Consider the following 17,990-nt stretch of genomic DNA (forward strand, 5'->3'; position numbering starts at 1 on the left):
AGGTATAGACAGGGTGGAGAGCAAAAAGCTTTTTCCCCAGAATGGAGGATCAATTACTCGGGGTCATGAGTTCAAAGTGAGAGAGGAAATGTTTAGGGGAGATATGCTTGGAAGGTTCTTCATGCAGAGGGTGGTGGGTGCTTGGAATACATTGCTGGCGGAGGTGGTAGGGGCGGGCACGATAGTGTCATTTAAGATTTATCTTGACAGATACATGAATGGGCACGAAGCAAAGGGATACAGACCCTTAGAAAATAGGTGGCAGGTTTAGATAGAGGATTTGGATCGACACAAGCTTGGAGGACCAAAATACTGGTTTCTATGCTGGAATTTTCTTTGTTCTTTGCTTGACTGTATTCAACTGTATTCAATAAGTGGCTGCCTCGTTGCTCAGCTACTGATAATTGTCATCGTACTGGTGTCATGAGCTATCATGGAAGAGATTAGTCTTCATCTCCTGAAAGCCATCCATGCAATCTGTCTTCTTCAAACATCCTGTCACAGAGAATAGGCTTCCAGTGAAGAGGTTACGACTGCTGTCTTGGAACTAGAAACCCACCTGCATCATCCTTGTCATGAATCTTCTCAAAACTCGCTAAATAAGGGTAAGGCTCACTTACCATTTCCCACCTTCCTCTTCCTTCAAATAATATAAAAGGAAGAGGAATGCCAAATAAAACTCCTTTTCAGTTTATGTTTACTGTAGAAACAGAAGTCTCTGTATTAAAAATCTGGGATGAACTATCCATCCATAAACGAATCATTGGTTATAAATTTGGACAAATTTTAATCACCACAAGAACAAAGTGAAATTTCACTTTCATGTACACTTTAAATAGGAAAGACAGCCAGTTATCCTTAAAACAGTGGGTCCTATACTGATACTCACTCTATTGGCGTGAACTAAGCAGGATATGCACTTCCCACCAGAAAATTGGGAATTCACATTCATGTTGATTTCCATCTTATTCTCATGTATTGCAATATTAAAATGAGGCTCTCTTTAATGCATTAGATTGTGGGACATGGAATGATCAAATATCTGCTGAAAGCAATGTCTGCATCCAAATCATCCAATCCACCCATATCTGGTTGCTTAAATGAGTAGACAAGTTACCCTAATGTACACTTGCAGGTACAGAATATACCTGAAAGAACAATACATTTTGACACAAAGCAGACAGGGGCATCTAGAAATGAATAAATCTCTTGAAGCATCAAGGAAGGATGAACCAACTTGTATTGAATACAATTAGTCAGTCACAATACTTGACAGTATATTCATCAACTCAAATGGCCAATGGAAGAACAAGTTCTCTCAGCCTTCTGAGACACTACGGTTGTTTTACTTAGACCATTGGATAGGCATGGACAAGATGAACAAAATGGCCTGTTTCTGTGCTGTATCATTTCTATGGTTCTAGAACATAGAACATGGAACATTACAGCGCAGTAGAGGTCCTTTAGCCCTCGATGTTGCGCTGACGTGTGGAACCAATCTGAAGCCTATCTATCCTACACTATACCATTTTCATTCATATGTTTATCCAATGTCTATTTAAATGCCTTTAAAGTTGGTGAGTCTACTACTGTTGCAGGCAGGGCGGTCCTCGCCCCTACTACTCTCTGAGTAAAGAAACTACCTCTGACATCTGTCCTATATCTATCATCCCTCAAGTTAAAGCTATGTCCCCTCATACTAGCCATCACCATCTGAGGAAAAAGGCTCTCACTCTCCACCCTATCTAAATCTCTGATTATCTAATATGTCTCAATTAACTCACCTCTCAACATTCTTCTCTGTAATGAAAACAGCCTCAAGTCCCTCAGCTTTTCCTCATAAGACCTTCCCTCCATACCAGGCAACATCCTAGTACATCGCCTCTGAACCTTTTCCAAAGCTTCCAGATCCTTCTTATACTGCGGTGACCAGAATTGTACGCAATACTCCAAGTTCGGCCACACCAGAGTTTTGTACAGCTGCAACGTGACCTAATTACTCTGAAACTCAATCCCTCTACCAATGCCTTCTTAACAACCCTATCAAGCTGGGTGGCAACTTTTAGGAATTGATGTATGTGGACACCAAGATATCTCTGCCCATCTACACTGTCAAGAATCTTAACATTAGCCCAATATTCTTCATTCCTGTTGCTCCTACCAAAGTGAATCACCTGACACTTTTCCACATTAAACTCCATTTGCCACCTCTTAGCTTATCTATGTCCCTCTGTAGCCAGCTGTCTGTGTGGAGTTTGCACATTCTCCCCGTGTCTGCGTAGGTTTCCTCTGGGTGATCCGGTTTCCTCCCACAGTCCAAAGATGTGCAGGTCAGGTGAATTGGCCATGCTAAAGTTGCCCATAGTATTAGGTGCATTAGTCAGAGGGAAATGGGTATTGGGTGGGTTACTCTTCGGAGGGTTGGTGTGGACTTGTTGGGCCAAAGGGCATGTTTCCACACTGTGGAGAATCTAATCTAATCCTTTGGCACTATCCACAACTCCACCGATCTTTGTGTCATCTGCAAATTTACTAAGCCATCCTTTTACGCTCTCATGGCAAATAGCAGTGGACCCAAAACAGATCCTTGCAGTACACCACTAGTAATGAAATCCTGGATGAATATTTCCCATCAACCACCATCCTCTGTCTTCTTTCAGCTAGCCAATTTCTGATCCAAACCACTAAATCACCCTCAATTCTGTGCTTCCGTATTTTGTGCAATACCACTTATCAAACGCCTTACTGAAATTCTTGCACACCTTGTCAACCGCTTTACTCTCATCCATCTGTTGGGTCACCTTCTCAAAGAACTCAATAATGTTTGTGAGGCACAACCTACCCATCACAAAACCATACTGACTATCCCTGATCAACTTCTTCATTTCTAGATGGTTATAAATCCTATCTCTTATAATCCTTTCCAACACTTTACCAACAACCGAAGAAAGGCTCACTGGTCAGTAATTACCAGGGTTTTCTCTACTCCCCTTCTTGAACAAGGGGACAATATTTGCTATCCTCCAGTCTTCTGATACTATTCTTGAACAAATGACGACATAAAGATCAAAACCAAAGGCTCTGCAATCTCCTCCCTAGCTTCCCACAGAATCCTAGGATAAATCCCAATGGCCCAGGGGACTTATCTGTTTCTACACTTTCCAGAATTGCTAACATCTCCTCCTTGTGAACCACAATCCCATCTAGCCTAATAGCCTGTATCTCAGTATTCTCTTCAACAACATTGCCTTTTTCCAACATGAATACCAAAGAAAAATATTCATTTAGCATTTCTCCTATCTCCTCGGACTCCACGCACAACTTTCCACTCCTGTCCTTGATTAGCCCTAATCTTATTCTAGTCATTCTTTCATTCCTGATATAGCTATAGAAAACTTTAGGGTTTTCCTTGATCCTATCTGCCAATGACTTCTCATGCCCCCTAGCAGAAACAAATGGTTTTAGTACAGGAATGGATATTGTTTACTATGATAGAAGTCTTGCTAACCTTTAAGAATAATTAAAAAAATTTCTACAGTGTGGAAACAGGCCCTTCAGCCCAACAAGTCCACACTGCCCCTCCGAAGAGAAACCCATTCCCAAACCCATTCCCCTACCCTACCTTTGAACGCAGATTTAGGCCAACTGGCAATAGAACTATTGACAACAGTCTTAGAGTCATACAGCATAGAAACAGGCCCCTTAGCCTCCACTATATCCATGCTGACCAACAAACACCAGACTGAACTAATCCCATTTACCTGCATTTAGTCCACCTACTATGCCCTGGCATTTTAAGTACTAATTCAGACGCCTTTTAAATTTTGCGAGAGTGTTTGCTTCCATCACCCTTTCAGCAGCCCATTCCATGTATCTATCACCCTCTGGGTGAACAAAATCGTTCTCAGATCTCCTCTAAACCACTTACTCTTCACCTTAAACTTATTGCCTCTGGTGGGACATGTGGAAATGATTTGCACAGCAAATTGCTGTAATCTGGAATGCATTGCTTGAAAGGGTTGTATAAGCAGAGTTAATATTTGTTTTCAAAAGAGAGTTGAACAAATGGTTAATGAGGAACAATGTACACGTTTACAAAGAAAGAGAATGAGAGTGAGATTTACTGGATAGTTCCTTTCAAGGAATCATAGGCATAATGGGATGAATGGCCACCTGCTGTGTGGGTATCAGTCTAAAATGCAATCAGCATTGGAAGGGCTCTTAGTGTAATGGTAGTATTCCTAACTCTGTGCCAGGAGGCCTGGAATCAAGTCCCACCTGCTCCAAATGTGTGTAGTAACATCCCTGAAACAGGTTGAATCTATCTGCAATCAACATCAGACACAGCAATAGAACATAGAATACAGAACATTACAGAGCTGTACAGGCCCTTCGCCCTGATGTTGCGCCAACCTGTGAAACCAATCTGAAGCCCTCGAACCTACACGATTCCATTATCATTCATATGTTTATCCAATAACCATTTAACTGCCCTTAAAGTTGGCAAGTCTATTACTGTTGCAGGCAGGGCATTCCACGCCCTTATCTCTCTCTGAGTAAAGAACCTATCTCACTCCCTGAATTTCTGCCTTACATCCCTATCCCTTATCCTACCTATGTCATTGGTGCCTATGTGGACCACAACTTAGGGCTGGTCCTCCTCCTCCTTAAGGATCCCGAAAACATGATCTGAGACAACACGGACCCTGGCACCCTGGGAGGCAATACACCAACCGTGAATCTCTCTTGTTCCCACAGAACCTCCTATCTGTCCCCTAACTATAGAGTCCTCAATGACTAATGCGCTCCTCCTCTCTCTCCTTCCCTTCTGATCAACAGGGACAGACTCTGTGCCAGATACCTGTACCCCATGGCTTATCTCTGGTAAGTCTGCCCCCCCCAACAGTAATCAAAACATTATACTTGTTATTGAGGGGAGCGGCTACAGGGGATCCTTGCACTATCTGCCTGTTACTTTTCCACCACCTGACAGTAACTCATCTATCTTTTACTTGTACCTGAGGTGTGACTACCTCCCTGTAACTCCTCTCAATTACTCCCTCAGCTTCCCGAATGATCCAAAGTTCATCCATCTCCAGTTCCCTAACACAGTTTCCGAGGAGCTGGAGTTGAGTGCACTTCCTGCAGATGAAGTCAGAGGGGACATTTGTGGTGATCCTTATCTCCCACATTCTCCAGCAAGAGCATCCAACTGCCTGACCATTCATTCTCACTGTTCTGAATTCCCAAACAGATTACATAAAACAAAAACTAGTAACCTTACCAAATTGGCACTCAGGACCATTTTATCGGTTGGAGATGGAGGAAGGTTGGGATACCCTACCCGACTGTTCCGAGTAAAGCAACTGCCCAAATATATTACCTCACTTATTCAGCCAAACTGTGTCTGCTCCTGCTCAGCGTGCACTCCGCTGAGCTTACATGAGGTAAGCTTTTAAGCGATTAACTTTCCTTGTTATGACACGGGTAAACCCTCCTGCAACACAGAAAAAATTTATCCCGTGCAGTAATCTGTGAAAATCCTACAGGTCAAGAACCATTTCAAGTAAAAATTAACAACTTTATTTCTTAAAGTGTAATAGAGAATAATTAACTAACAACTATTTACAACTCCTTTGTCTAACCTATCTTTTACTTTCCCTTCTATAATACTAGTCTGATAAAACCCCCGATTAGGGTTTACTGATAAATTCAAATTTCAAAACCAGCCAGCGGTTGAACCTTCTCTTTATATCTTTCTCTGTAGAGTTGCTCTCCAGGTTGGTGTTGATGTTTTATTTGTGAAAACTCCTTCTCTAGACAGATACCTTTCAGAGAGTTCTGACTAGCAGCTTGTATCTATTGGTCTTTTGGCAGTTCTCTCCCAACTGTTCAATTTTTCCTGGCCTTGTACCCCAAAGCATTCAATAGTGTCATTGGCTTTTAATATTGTCAACATACTCAATTCAAACTTGATTGGAGTTTGGTTTTTTGGGGGTGTCTAATTTAAATTGATTGGCCTAATTTAAATTTGTTTTTGTCTCCAGGCAACCAGTTACACTAGCCGCTGGACCACATGTTACATTGTATCTTATTCAGAACATTTGGTGCTCTCAGGTAGTTCGGTTAGCTTTTAGCTCTCTTAAAGGTACAGTACATCCACATCTTCATAATAACCCCCTTAAGAAAAAATGAACCATCATAATGAAAAGATGGCTTTTTTTAATTCTTTAAATACATTACCTGAATCTACAGTTAACTTTAATCTCAATTTACCTTGACTTCTTCCCGTATATATTTATATATAAATATATATGCTTCTTATCTAAACTTTATCACTTAAATCCACAATAACGCATCTGCGATTACATTCTTACGAACTGCTACATGTACAATTTCTAAATTAAAAATCTGTAACATACGACTCCAACAAAATAGTCTCATATTCTTGTCACTTTAAAGTGTTTTAAGAATGTAAGAGGATTGTGATCAGTGTACACAACCGTCTCTGACACTTTGTTCATGATAGACACATTAAAACGTTGTAAGGCCAGTACCAAACTCAATCATTCTTTTTTAATCATGGAGTATTTCCTCTGGTGGATGTTGAGCTTATTCGAAAAGTAACCAACTGGCAGTTCAATCCCATTCCTGTAGGAGTACAGCTCCAACTCCTATGTCACTAATATGGATGTCGACTTTAAAAGGTTTTGAAAAGTTTGGTGTAGCTAAAATTGGTTTGGTGGTTAATATTGATTTCAAATGTTCGAATGCCTCCTGGCATTGTTCTGTCCACCGAAACTTTGTGTTCTTCGTCAGCAAATTGGTTAAGAGTGCCACTAAACTAGGTAAAAACAAGGACTGCAGATGCTCCTCGGATGTTGCCTGACCTGCTGTGCTTTTCCAGCACCACTCTAATCTAGTGCCACTAAACTGCTGAAATTTGGAACAAACTTCTGATAAAATCCTTTATCTCTCCACCCCGGAGGTTCCCAGCCTCATTCCTGATGAAGGGGTCTGGCCCAAAACGTCAATTTTCCTGCTTCTCGGATGCTGCCTGACCTGCTGTGTTTTTCCAGCAAAACACTCTCAATTTGAGTGATAGAATCCGCTGAGTCCTAAGAATTGAAACACCTCTTTCTTCGAGATTGGTCATGGAAATTCTTCGATGGCCTTCGTCTTTGCGTTCTATGGGGTCAACCTTCTATGACTGATGTCATGTCCCAAGAACATTATCTTTTCTTTCGCGAATCCAGTTTATTTAAGTTTATCACCAGTTTTGCTTCTAGTAGTCATTCAAAGAGGTCTGACAACTGTTCCATGTGATCTTTCCAGAACTTAATAAAGATCACTATATTGTCCAAATAGACTGCAGTTTGTTAACCTGGCCACAACTCTGTTCATAAGGCTTTGGAATGTAGTGAGTGCTTTCATCATTCCAAAGGGCATCACTTTAAACTGATATAGTCCATTTGGGGTTACAAACGCAGAAATTTCTTTCACCGCCTCTGATAAAGGTACCTGTCAGTAACCACGCATTCAGTCCAATTTGGAGATGTATCTGGCTTGTCCAACTTTCTCGATACAGTCCTCGATACAATCTCAGAATTGGATATGAGTCAGATTTTGTAATGACCTTCCGATAATCCATGCAAAATCGTTGAGTCCCGTCCAGTTTGGGAACTGGACAGTTAAGACAATCGGCGAACTCCACTCGCTCTGGCGTGGTTTAATGATCTCCTCATCAAGCATGGCCTCCACCTCCATCTGCACATGACTGGCTTTGAAAGGATTAAGCTGATAGGGATGTTGTTTTATCAGAGCAGTATTCCCTACATCTACTTCATGTACAATAGCATTAGTCCTCCCCATCTGATTCTTGCATATGTCCTTATACTGCAGTAACAAACCTTTCAACTCCGTTCTATGCTCCTGAGACAGATCACTTACTAATCTATCCCACTCCTTAAGGACTTCTTCATTTTTTAATCTATTTTGAGGCACCTCAAACTCCACATCGTCTGGATTTAATTCTTTACCCTGTGGGGCAGTAACTAACACCTGTTTCTCCAGTTCCTTCTCTCGAGTATAATACACATGACATACCCGATAACTTTTTTTCTATCTGGCATCTTTACTAAATAGTTCACCTGACTCAACTTTTTCTCAATTTGATAGGGACCACTAAACCTGCCTTTGAAGGAATCTCCTATCATTGGTAACAGTACTAACATGTCATATCCTTGGGAAAATGTCAGAGTCTCACAGCTTTTATCTACCATCTGCTTCATTCTACACTATGCCCTGTTTAGGTGCTGCTTAGCTAACTCACCTAATCGATTTAGTCTCTCCCTCACCTCTGATACATAATCTAAGGGTGAGCTCTCCAACTTTGGTCCTGTCAATTTTTCTTTAATTAATTTCAAAAGGCTTCTCACTTCATGACTGAATGTTAACTCAAAGGGAGTGAACGGAGTAGGTTCATTTAGAGCATCTCTCATGGCAAACAATATGAATGGGATACCTTTATCCCAATCATTCAGGTAATCCTGACAGTATGCTCTCAACATGGTCTTCAAGGTCTGATGCCACCTTTCTAAAGCTCCCTGGGATTCAGGATGATACACACTGGATTTAAAGTGCTGTATACCTAAGCTGTCCATAACCTCTTTAAACAGCTTAGCAGTAAATTTTGATCCTTGGTCCGACTGAATCTCTCTGGGTAGCCCATACCCAGATGATGAGAGACTTAACAAACAATCAGGTCTTTTTCAATGTATACTTTCAGTTACATCACACTGTAAACTTTTGCTATAAATTCTGTGCCTTACAATCTTATACTCCACAACCAACTGTTGAAGGAGCAGTGCTCCGAAAGCTAGTGTTTCCAAATAAACCTGTCAGACTATAACCTGGTGTTGTGTGATTTTTAACTTTGTACATCCCAGTCCAACACCAGCACCTCCAAATCATGACTTTAATAAAACAACAAGTTTTCCATTTTGAACAAGCAAGGTAACAAGAAAATAACTGAATCAAGTTGAAATGCTCTGAATTACATTTGACACTGGACAGATTCTAGTCCAGACGTAGCAGGAATAAAAGTAGACTGGTGGGAGACAATGAGCCTTTCGGTGACAAGAGGCCAGCACTGAGCATTAGGAATGGCATTGTGACCATGGAGGAAGGGAGGGAGCCAGAGGCACTCCTGTCCTTCTTGGTTTGCAAGGAAACTATCAGATCGATTCTTCAAATCCCACATTTTTAGGTCTCTCCTTGTCTTTCTTTCAACTTTCTCCAACCTGCTGTTTGTGGGTTCCTTCAGCCTCAAAGCCCCAGTGTGGATTAGGATATACACTTCTCTGGTCTTGTGTGTGAATATGAAATTCATTGCATTTCTGCAATTATTGACAGCATGCCTGAATAAGAACTACATAACTGTCGAGACTGTTAGGAGGATAGTAGCCTCAGGCTGTCTCCTGCTCAGTCCTTCTTTACTCTGACCAACTCCTGTGGGTAATACTTACAACATTCCTTCAAGCATAACCCGTTCACACCCTTGTAGACCAGATATATCACTGCCTCGGGTTAAGATAGCTTTGGGTCAGGAGGCTGGATTGGAATATTTATTTACATTAACATATGTCTTTCACAGAGTCAAGAAATTCCAAAATACTTTTGAAGTGCAGCTTTCTTTGTGATATGTGCAAAGTATTAACCAATTTGAACACAGCAAAGGCCCTCAGACAGTAGTGAGGTGAATAATGAATTAGTCTTTTTGATGGTATCGACAGATGGTTGAATGCTGGACAAGTAGGATCATGGGATTTTACATCATCATGTAAAGAGTTTAGATTAATGTCACATCCAAAAGATGGAGCTTTAAGAATGAAGCACCAGACCAAGGTGAAGTTCTAGAATAGTTCAAGTCCTCAATTGCACCCTGAACCAATAATTTGTTTTCTCTCTCAAAGGTGACGATTTAGTCACTGAACTAACCTGATAATTCCCAAAGTCAATCAATCAACCTGGCTGTGAGGCAATAACATTAATGTTGTTTTCCATTGTATTTATTGCATTTTATGAATGCTTATGCATAATTGGGCAGGGAGCAGAGGGTTACAGATCCTTTGAAAATAGGCGACAGGTTTAGACAGAGGAACTGGATCAGCGCAGGCTTTGAGGGCCAGAGAGCCTGTTCCTGTGCTGGAATTTTCTTTGTTCTTTGTTTTTTTTTATGTGTATATAAATACAATGTATCAAAGGAATAAGTAAAACGGGGGTGTTTGTGGCCAGATGTTTATGGATACAAAGTGTACCTGAAATTAAATGTGTTATTTCCAAATAATTTACTTGGATCAGCTCATGATCAAAAATCCCATAGCCATCAGGGATGAATGTAGGAGCACATTCATCACGGGAACCGATGAAATACAAACATTTAATGAAGAATACTAGAGTACGGCAAAGATCCTGCATTCATGAAAAGATTCTAAATCAAATCAAACCATTGATGTCATTTACCCAGAAGGGGAGGCAGTTGTTGTGGGTGGGGCATTTGAATGGGCATGGAGCCATCATATTAGGACAAAGCTAGCAAAAATAAGGGCAAAGGGACCAAAATCAGAAATTGCTGGAGAAACTCAGCAGGCCTGACAGCATCGGTGGGGGCAAAGCAGAATTAACATTCTGGGTCCAGTGACCATTTCTGACCAAGGGCCACTGGATTCAATGCTAATTTCGTTTTCTGCTGAGTATCTCTGACAATTTTCTTTCCTGTTTCAGATTTCCAACATTTGCATAAGGGCAAAGAAAATCTAGATTGCAAGGATGGTTTACCAGGAAAATATTGGAGCAGTCCGATGGCTGATTTTAGGTTTGGTGGGTGCTGAGGAGAAAGTAGTGCAGCATGAAATTGATGCAAATAGAGTGGCTTTTTAGGGGTCAACCATCTCTATAGATCAGAACAGAAATGTTCAATGCTACTGCAGATTGCTAACATTGCACAGTAATTCTTTACAGAAGGAGACTTAACACTGCTACATGTTCCTTCCAGATCCTGTGCCCGACATCCACACATGGTCATTGCCAGTTTGGTCCAATAATGCTTGCTGAGTGTTTGGGGATGTGGCCAATCCAGCCGCATGTTATTAAAGATTGTAAGAGTCAAATTCAGAGTCATATGTAATGATTCAAAGCTTGTTTCATTTTATGCCACAGGGAACACTGTGAAGTAGGTGACAGTTATGTAGACATTTTCAAATCATAACTCAGACTGCTGCCACTCTGTATTAATTTTCATATATGTGGCAGGTTATATAGCTTAACAGCAGAGTTAACTTCTATATTAGTCAATGTAATGGCTTGAATGAAACCATTTGCTGGATATTTTTAATGCACAGGATGTTATATATAGGGAGCAGGCCTTAGAATAAATTAAACTAAGCAATAACTGGAACATTATCTTTACTTATGGAATGCTTTGATGGATTCTTTGGTATTTATTCTTGAGTTTGTTTTTGGATTCTAAACATCTGTTCAATATAACATCTATATATTTAGATCAAAGCTTCAGGTGTAATTAATTTTCTTCTCCTTTATTTCAGATTCTTTGAATAAATGTTTATAACATGCTTTAATTCTCACAGCCAGACAAATTCTTGCAGACTCAATTTTTGGGCAGACTCAATTTCCTCAATGATTATTTTGCTTTACTTTTTCTTGTAAATTTACATTTGTGTTGATGTTACTTCCCTTATCTGACCCAATTTCTTTTTTCTAGCCCTTGACCGGGTCACCTATTACAAGCAGGAGGGAGGAATTCTTGTCAAATGGCCTCTGAATGCTTCCTAATGGCATTCAGCCAGGGAGAGTGGCCTATAGGTGAGGAACACAAAACCATTTCATGCTTGAATTGAAAGATTTAAGGTGGGCCACCGGTACAGACTGTGTTTCAGATTTGGTTGATTTGGTGCAACATCGTCACAAAGGCGACAATTCATATTATACACAAAACAACTCAGTTGGGAAGTTAAAAATTGAATGAATAAATTATTAGCAGTCAGATGCAATGGGAATTGGAAATTTGGAATTGGCTGAGTTTTAAGTGGTCGGGAGAAGTTCACAATGCCACCTGCCCCCAGTCCTGAGCATGCTCACATCATGCCACCAGGTCCCTGTGACATCACCTAATGCAACATATCCCACAACACATCCAGTCAGAGTTGGCAGACCGAACCTGGGCCAATGTCCGCTTGCATTGGCTTCAATGAGAGCAAAATGGCCACCATCGATGGGTGGCTAACTCAGAAAAGGCCATTTGACAATCTTGCCAAAACTTTGTGATTTAATATATTTCAATTTCAGAGTTTTTAACAGAATAAAAGGAGTGGCAATGTTTCCTTAATGCTATCTCTTCAACGTCATAATATTTCCCTTAATTTTGCCCACTGTTCTTTATATTTTCACTTTCAATTTTATATTTGCAGTTGCCTTTAAAAGCCGCAGAGGTCCTAAAGGTCTCTATTTCCAAACCTAAGAATCTATGAGAGCCTGTGGCGATTAGGCTCACACTCTAATCACCCATTAATCCATTTCTTTTCCATCTACACAGGGACTGGTAGGGAGAATCTCTTACATCAAACCACTGAAGGTCAGTGGCCAGATCATCCTCAGAGACAAAACAGAATTTGGTTTGTTTAAGCACAGTGCCAATATCACAACAGGCAGATTGCTGATCAAACATTTAGATCAGAAGATAAACATTCACAAAACAACCTTCTTGTATTGAACAGCTGCCATCCCCTAGAGTTATAACTATCCAATTGAAATGCCAAACAGCTGAATGCAGTTGGAAGCCCTTATAAATCACAGAACAGAACTGCAGGCAGCTGAACTGCAGAAATGGCTGCAGGTTGCTGATGTTGTTTCTTTTATTGTTTCACAGGATGTTGACATTGTTGACCAGTATTTGTTGACCATTTCTAATTACCTTAGAGAAGGTGGTGCTGAGCTACCTTTTGAAGTTACACCCACAATGCTGTTAGGCTGGGAATTCTGGGAGCTTGACCCAGGGACAGTGAAGAAATGGTGATAGTTTGAAGTCAGGGTATTGTGTGCTTAGATAGAAACATACAAAATGGGATTAGAATAGCGAGGTGGTTGTTAATCATTAGCATAGATGTGATTGCTTAAGGCCCTTTTCTGTGCTGTAAATCTCCGTGACTCTAACTGGTGGTGTTCCTATGTATCTGATGCCCAGTCCTTCAAGATGGTGGAAGTTGTGAATTGAAAAGACGCTGTTGAAAGTGTCTCAGCAAATTTTAAATAAAATAATAGATTTGTGACCAATTATATCAACTTGTGTTCCATTTTCAATGTTAAACCTTTGCTTTTCCATTCATATTATCATAGAAAGCAAAGACAAACCTAACTGCCTGAATAACTGTGGCTGGAGGTCTCCCATTTGAATGGACATATTAAGACAAAACTACAGCTGTGGAATTTACACCTGATATTACATATGGATCTACCCCAAAAATTAGAATCTCTCGGCCAAAGTCTTCCTGTCTCCGAGCTCATACTTAACAAAGAAATTTGCAGAAGCTGATCCACGATAAGTAGGTGGGAACAGATCTCCATCTATTCTCCATGGTACAGTGCTTTCTCACAGTGTGTTATGGTGTGGAAAGCAAATTAGTTTAGCTCAGTTGGCTGGACAGTTAGTTTGAGATATAGAGTGATGCCAACAGCTTGGGTTCAATTCCTGCACTGGCTGAGCTTACCATAACAGACTCTTCCTGTTAAGCTCTTCCCTCATCTGGGGCATGGTGACCCTCAGATTAAACCACCCACCAATCATCTCTCTGTCTCTAATATGAGAGCAGTCCTCTGGTCTAGTAAGACTGCGGTAACTTCCCTTGATACAGTCAGGAACACAATGCCTGAAAGTGTTCAAGAGGGCGTTGGATGATTTCTGTTTAAATAATGCACAAGGTTGTGAGGAAAGGCTGGAGATTAGCAAATGCTCAGTGGGTCAATGTATGCTCAATGGGCTGAATGGCCTCCTGCACCATAACAGTTCTGCAATTAACATTAAATATCTTTTGTCCTGATGAAAAGAAATCTATCTATAGAACACCCATTGTAGAACAACAGCAACAAAGGCAAAATAATATCTGTGCTTCTAAAATCTGAAGCTTGCTACACCTTACATTCTCCCCCTTAAATTCTATTTCTTTTCAAGTGCACTAACATAGAATGTTGGCTTCCAAGTAAGGAAACCACAAGTAATCAGTTTCGAGGCTTTATAAAAAAAATTCATGTCTTTGAAGAAGTCCTGCTATAACTCTGACAGATTATTCCAGCCATTAAATGTATCGAGATGAATCTTTCAGAAAGAGTATCCTAAGCTGACCTGCAAAATACACTTCTTCCTTAAATGATCCAAGCACATTAACTTTGAACTGCTCTTGTTCACAACTTGTAAATGTGCATTCTTCTGAAGTTTGGGAGATGTGGTCTTTGGCAAGATGTGTGTATTGAAACCACAGGGTTCTCTCCTGTCTGGAGCCTGGTGTCCTGCAGCCCTCTGAGTGCCAGCAGCTTGGGTGTTACTTCCTCAGCCAGCTGTGGAGCTGCCTACATCAGCTGCTTACCAGCTTGTGTACTCTTACTCTCTGTCACAACAATTTCCGATGACGTGACAGAATGTGAATTGGTGCCACTGTCTCTGAGGCCTCGGTCCCCCCATCCTCAGAGGTTCAGGTGGAAATTTTTCCACTGTCAGCCATTTCTCTGCAAACATCATGGGAACATTTGCAGAATGTAATCCAAGATGGAGGATTGGAAAAATTTCTGGCTGTAAGAGCTGTTCCTTTTTTTGAGGTATTTTAGGTTTTGGAGGTGATTTCCTCGAATTCCAGGAGCAGTGATTATAGTTGTATATGCTGTTGCATTGTTTTGGAACTTTGGGAAAAAAATGTCAAAACAACAGCAGTTTTAAAAGGGAGAAGAGCAGACAAAGGAAGCACATGGTGAGGACAGTGCAGGAGAGAGAGAGAGAACCTGCACAGTTACTGCCTTTGCTGTTTGAATTCGTGTATCGCTGGACATCAGAGTGCATCTGGGGAAATGAACAAACAGTGAAATTCACAACTAATCTTGGAGGAACTGTTGGGCAAATTTCACAACACAGAATCAGATAAGTTAATTGTTGTTTTAAGTCTGTCCAAGAGAAAGGCTGCAGTAGTGAGTATAGTTGATTCTTTCTTGATTATATGTTTTTAGAGATAAATGTCTTGATTATACTTACAATATAAGCCATAGCTATTAATTTAACCTGGGGCAGTGTTTGTAGAGGAGGTAAAAACAATGACTGCAGATGCTGGAAACCAGATTCTGGATTAGTGGTGCTGGAAAAGCACAGCAGTTCAGGCAGCATCCGAGGAGCAGTAAAATTGACATTTCGGGTAAAAGCCCTTCATCAGGAATACAGCCTGTATTCCTGATGAAGGGCTTTTGCCCAAAACGTTGATTTTACTGCTCCTCGGATGCTGCCTGAACTGCTGTGCTTTTCCAGCAACACTAATCCAGTGTTTGTAGAGGAATAAGACGGTGTTATTTTCTGGATCTGTAGATTGTGAAGGAGCAAAAATGGCCTTTGCAGTGATATGTACTTCTTGTCAGATGTGGGAGTTTAAAGAGAGTTTAAGGGTTACTGCAGATTATATCTGCCATAAATGCGGTTGGATGCAAATTTTATTAGATCGAGTGGATCGGTTGGAGAGATAGAGAGCAGCGATGAGGAATTTGCAACAGCAACAGTATGTGATGGATGGCAGTTATAGGAAGGGGGAAAGTCTCAGATACAGTCATATAGATGAGTTAACTCCAGAAAGGGTAAGAAAGGTAGGCAGATAGTGCAGGAGTCTTTTGTGGATATACCCATTTCAAACAGGTATGCTGTTTTGGAAAATGTAGGGGGTGATGGATTCTCAGGGAAACGTAGCACGAACAGCCAAGTTTCCGGTATTGAGACTGGCTCTAATACAATGAGGGGTATGTCAGCTTCCAAGAGATCAATTGTGTTAGGGGATTCTGTAGTCAGAGGTAAAGACGGACGTTTCTGTGGCCAGCAGAGAAAAAGCAGAATTGTGTGTTGTTTCCTGGTGCCAGATCAAGGATGTCTCAGAGAGGGTGCAGAATGTTCTCACGGGGAAGAGGGGCCAGCAGGAGGTCATTGTCCACATTGGAACCAACGACATTGGAAGGGAAAAGGTTGAGATTCTGAAGGGAGATTACAGAGAGTTAGGCAGAAATTTAAAAAGGAGGTCCTCAAGGGTAGTAATATCTGGATTACTCCCAGTGCTGTGAGCTATTGAGGGCAGGAATAAGAGGATAGAGCAGATGAATGCATGGCTGAGGAGCTGGTGTATGGGAGAAGGATTCATATCTTTGTATCATTGGAATCTCTTTTGGGGTAGAAATGACCTGCACAAGAAGGACGGATTGCACCTAAATTGGAAGGGGACTAATATACTGACGGGAAATTTGCTAGAACTGCTTGGGAGGATTTAAACTAGTAAGGTGGGGGGGTGGGACCCAGGGAGTTAGTGAGGAAAGAGATCGGTCTGAGACGGGTACAGCTGAGAACAGAAGAGAGTCAAACAGTCAGGACAGGCAGGGACAAGGCAGGACTAATAAATTAAACTGCATTTATTTCAATGCAAGGGGCCTAACAGGGAAGGCAGATGAAGAAGGAAAGAAAGGGAGGCAAGAGAGGAGGGGGAGTGGTGTTTTTGATAAGGGATAGCATTACAGCTGTGCTGAGGGAGGATACTCCCGGAAATACACCCAGGGAAGTTATTTGGGTGGAACTGAAAAATAAGAAAGGGATGATCGCCTTATTGGGATTATATTATAGACCCCCCAATAGTCAGAGGGAAATTGAGAAACAAACTTGTAAGGAGATCTCAGCTATCTGTAAGAATAATAGGGTAGTTATGGAGGGGATTTTAACTTTCCAAACATCGACTGGGACTGCCATAGTGTTAAAGGTTTAGATTGAGAAGAATTTCTTAAATGTGTACAAGACAATTCTCTGATTCAGTATGTGGATGTACCTACTAGAGAAGGTGCAAAACTTAACCTACTCTTGGGAAATAAGGAAGGGCAGGTGACTGAGGTGTCAGTGGGGGAGCACTTTGGGGCCAGCGACCATAATTCTATTCGTTTTAAAATAGTGATGGAAAAGGATAGACCAGATCTACAAGTTGAAGTTCTAAATTGGAGAAAGGCCAATTTTGACGGTATTAGGCAAGAACTTTTGAAAGCTGATTGGAGGCAGATGTTCACAGGTAAAGGGACGACTGGAAAATGGGAAGCCTTCAGAAATGAGATAACAAGAATCCAGAGAATGTATATTCCTGTCAGGGTGAAAGGGAAGGCTGGTAGGTATAGGGAATGCTGGATGACTAAAGAAATTGAGGGTTTGGTTAAGAAAAACAAGGAAGCAAATGTCAGGTATAGACAGGATAGATCGAGTGAATCCTTAGAAGAGAATAAAGAAAGTAGGAGTATACTTCAGAGGAAAATCAGGAAGGCAAAACGGGGACATGAGATAGCTTTGGCAAATAGAATTAAGGAGAATCCAAAGGGTTTTTACAAATATATTAAGGATAAAAGGGTAACTAGGGAGAGAATAATGCCCCCCAAAGATCAGCAAGGCGGCCTTTGTGTGGAGCCACAGAAAATGGGGGAGATACTAAATGAATATTTTGCATCAGTATTTACTGTGGAAAAGGATATGGAAGATATAGACTGTAAGGAAATAGATGGTGACATCTTGCAAAATGTCCAGATTACAGAGGAGGAAGTGCTGGATGCATTGAAACGATTAAAGGCGGATAAATCCCCAGGACCTGAGCAGGTGTACCCAAGAACTCTGTGGGAAGCTAGAGAAGTGATTGCTGAGCCTCTTGCTGAGATAT

This window comes from Chiloscyllium plagiosum, chromosome 24, assembly GCF_004010195.1.
Source record: "Chiloscyllium plagiosum isolate BGI_BamShark_2017 chromosome 24, ASM401019v2, whole genome shotgun sequence".
NCBI classification, from domain to species: Eukaryota; Metazoa; Chordata; class Chondrichthyes; order Orectolobiformes; family Hemiscylliidae; genus Chiloscyllium; species Chiloscyllium plagiosum.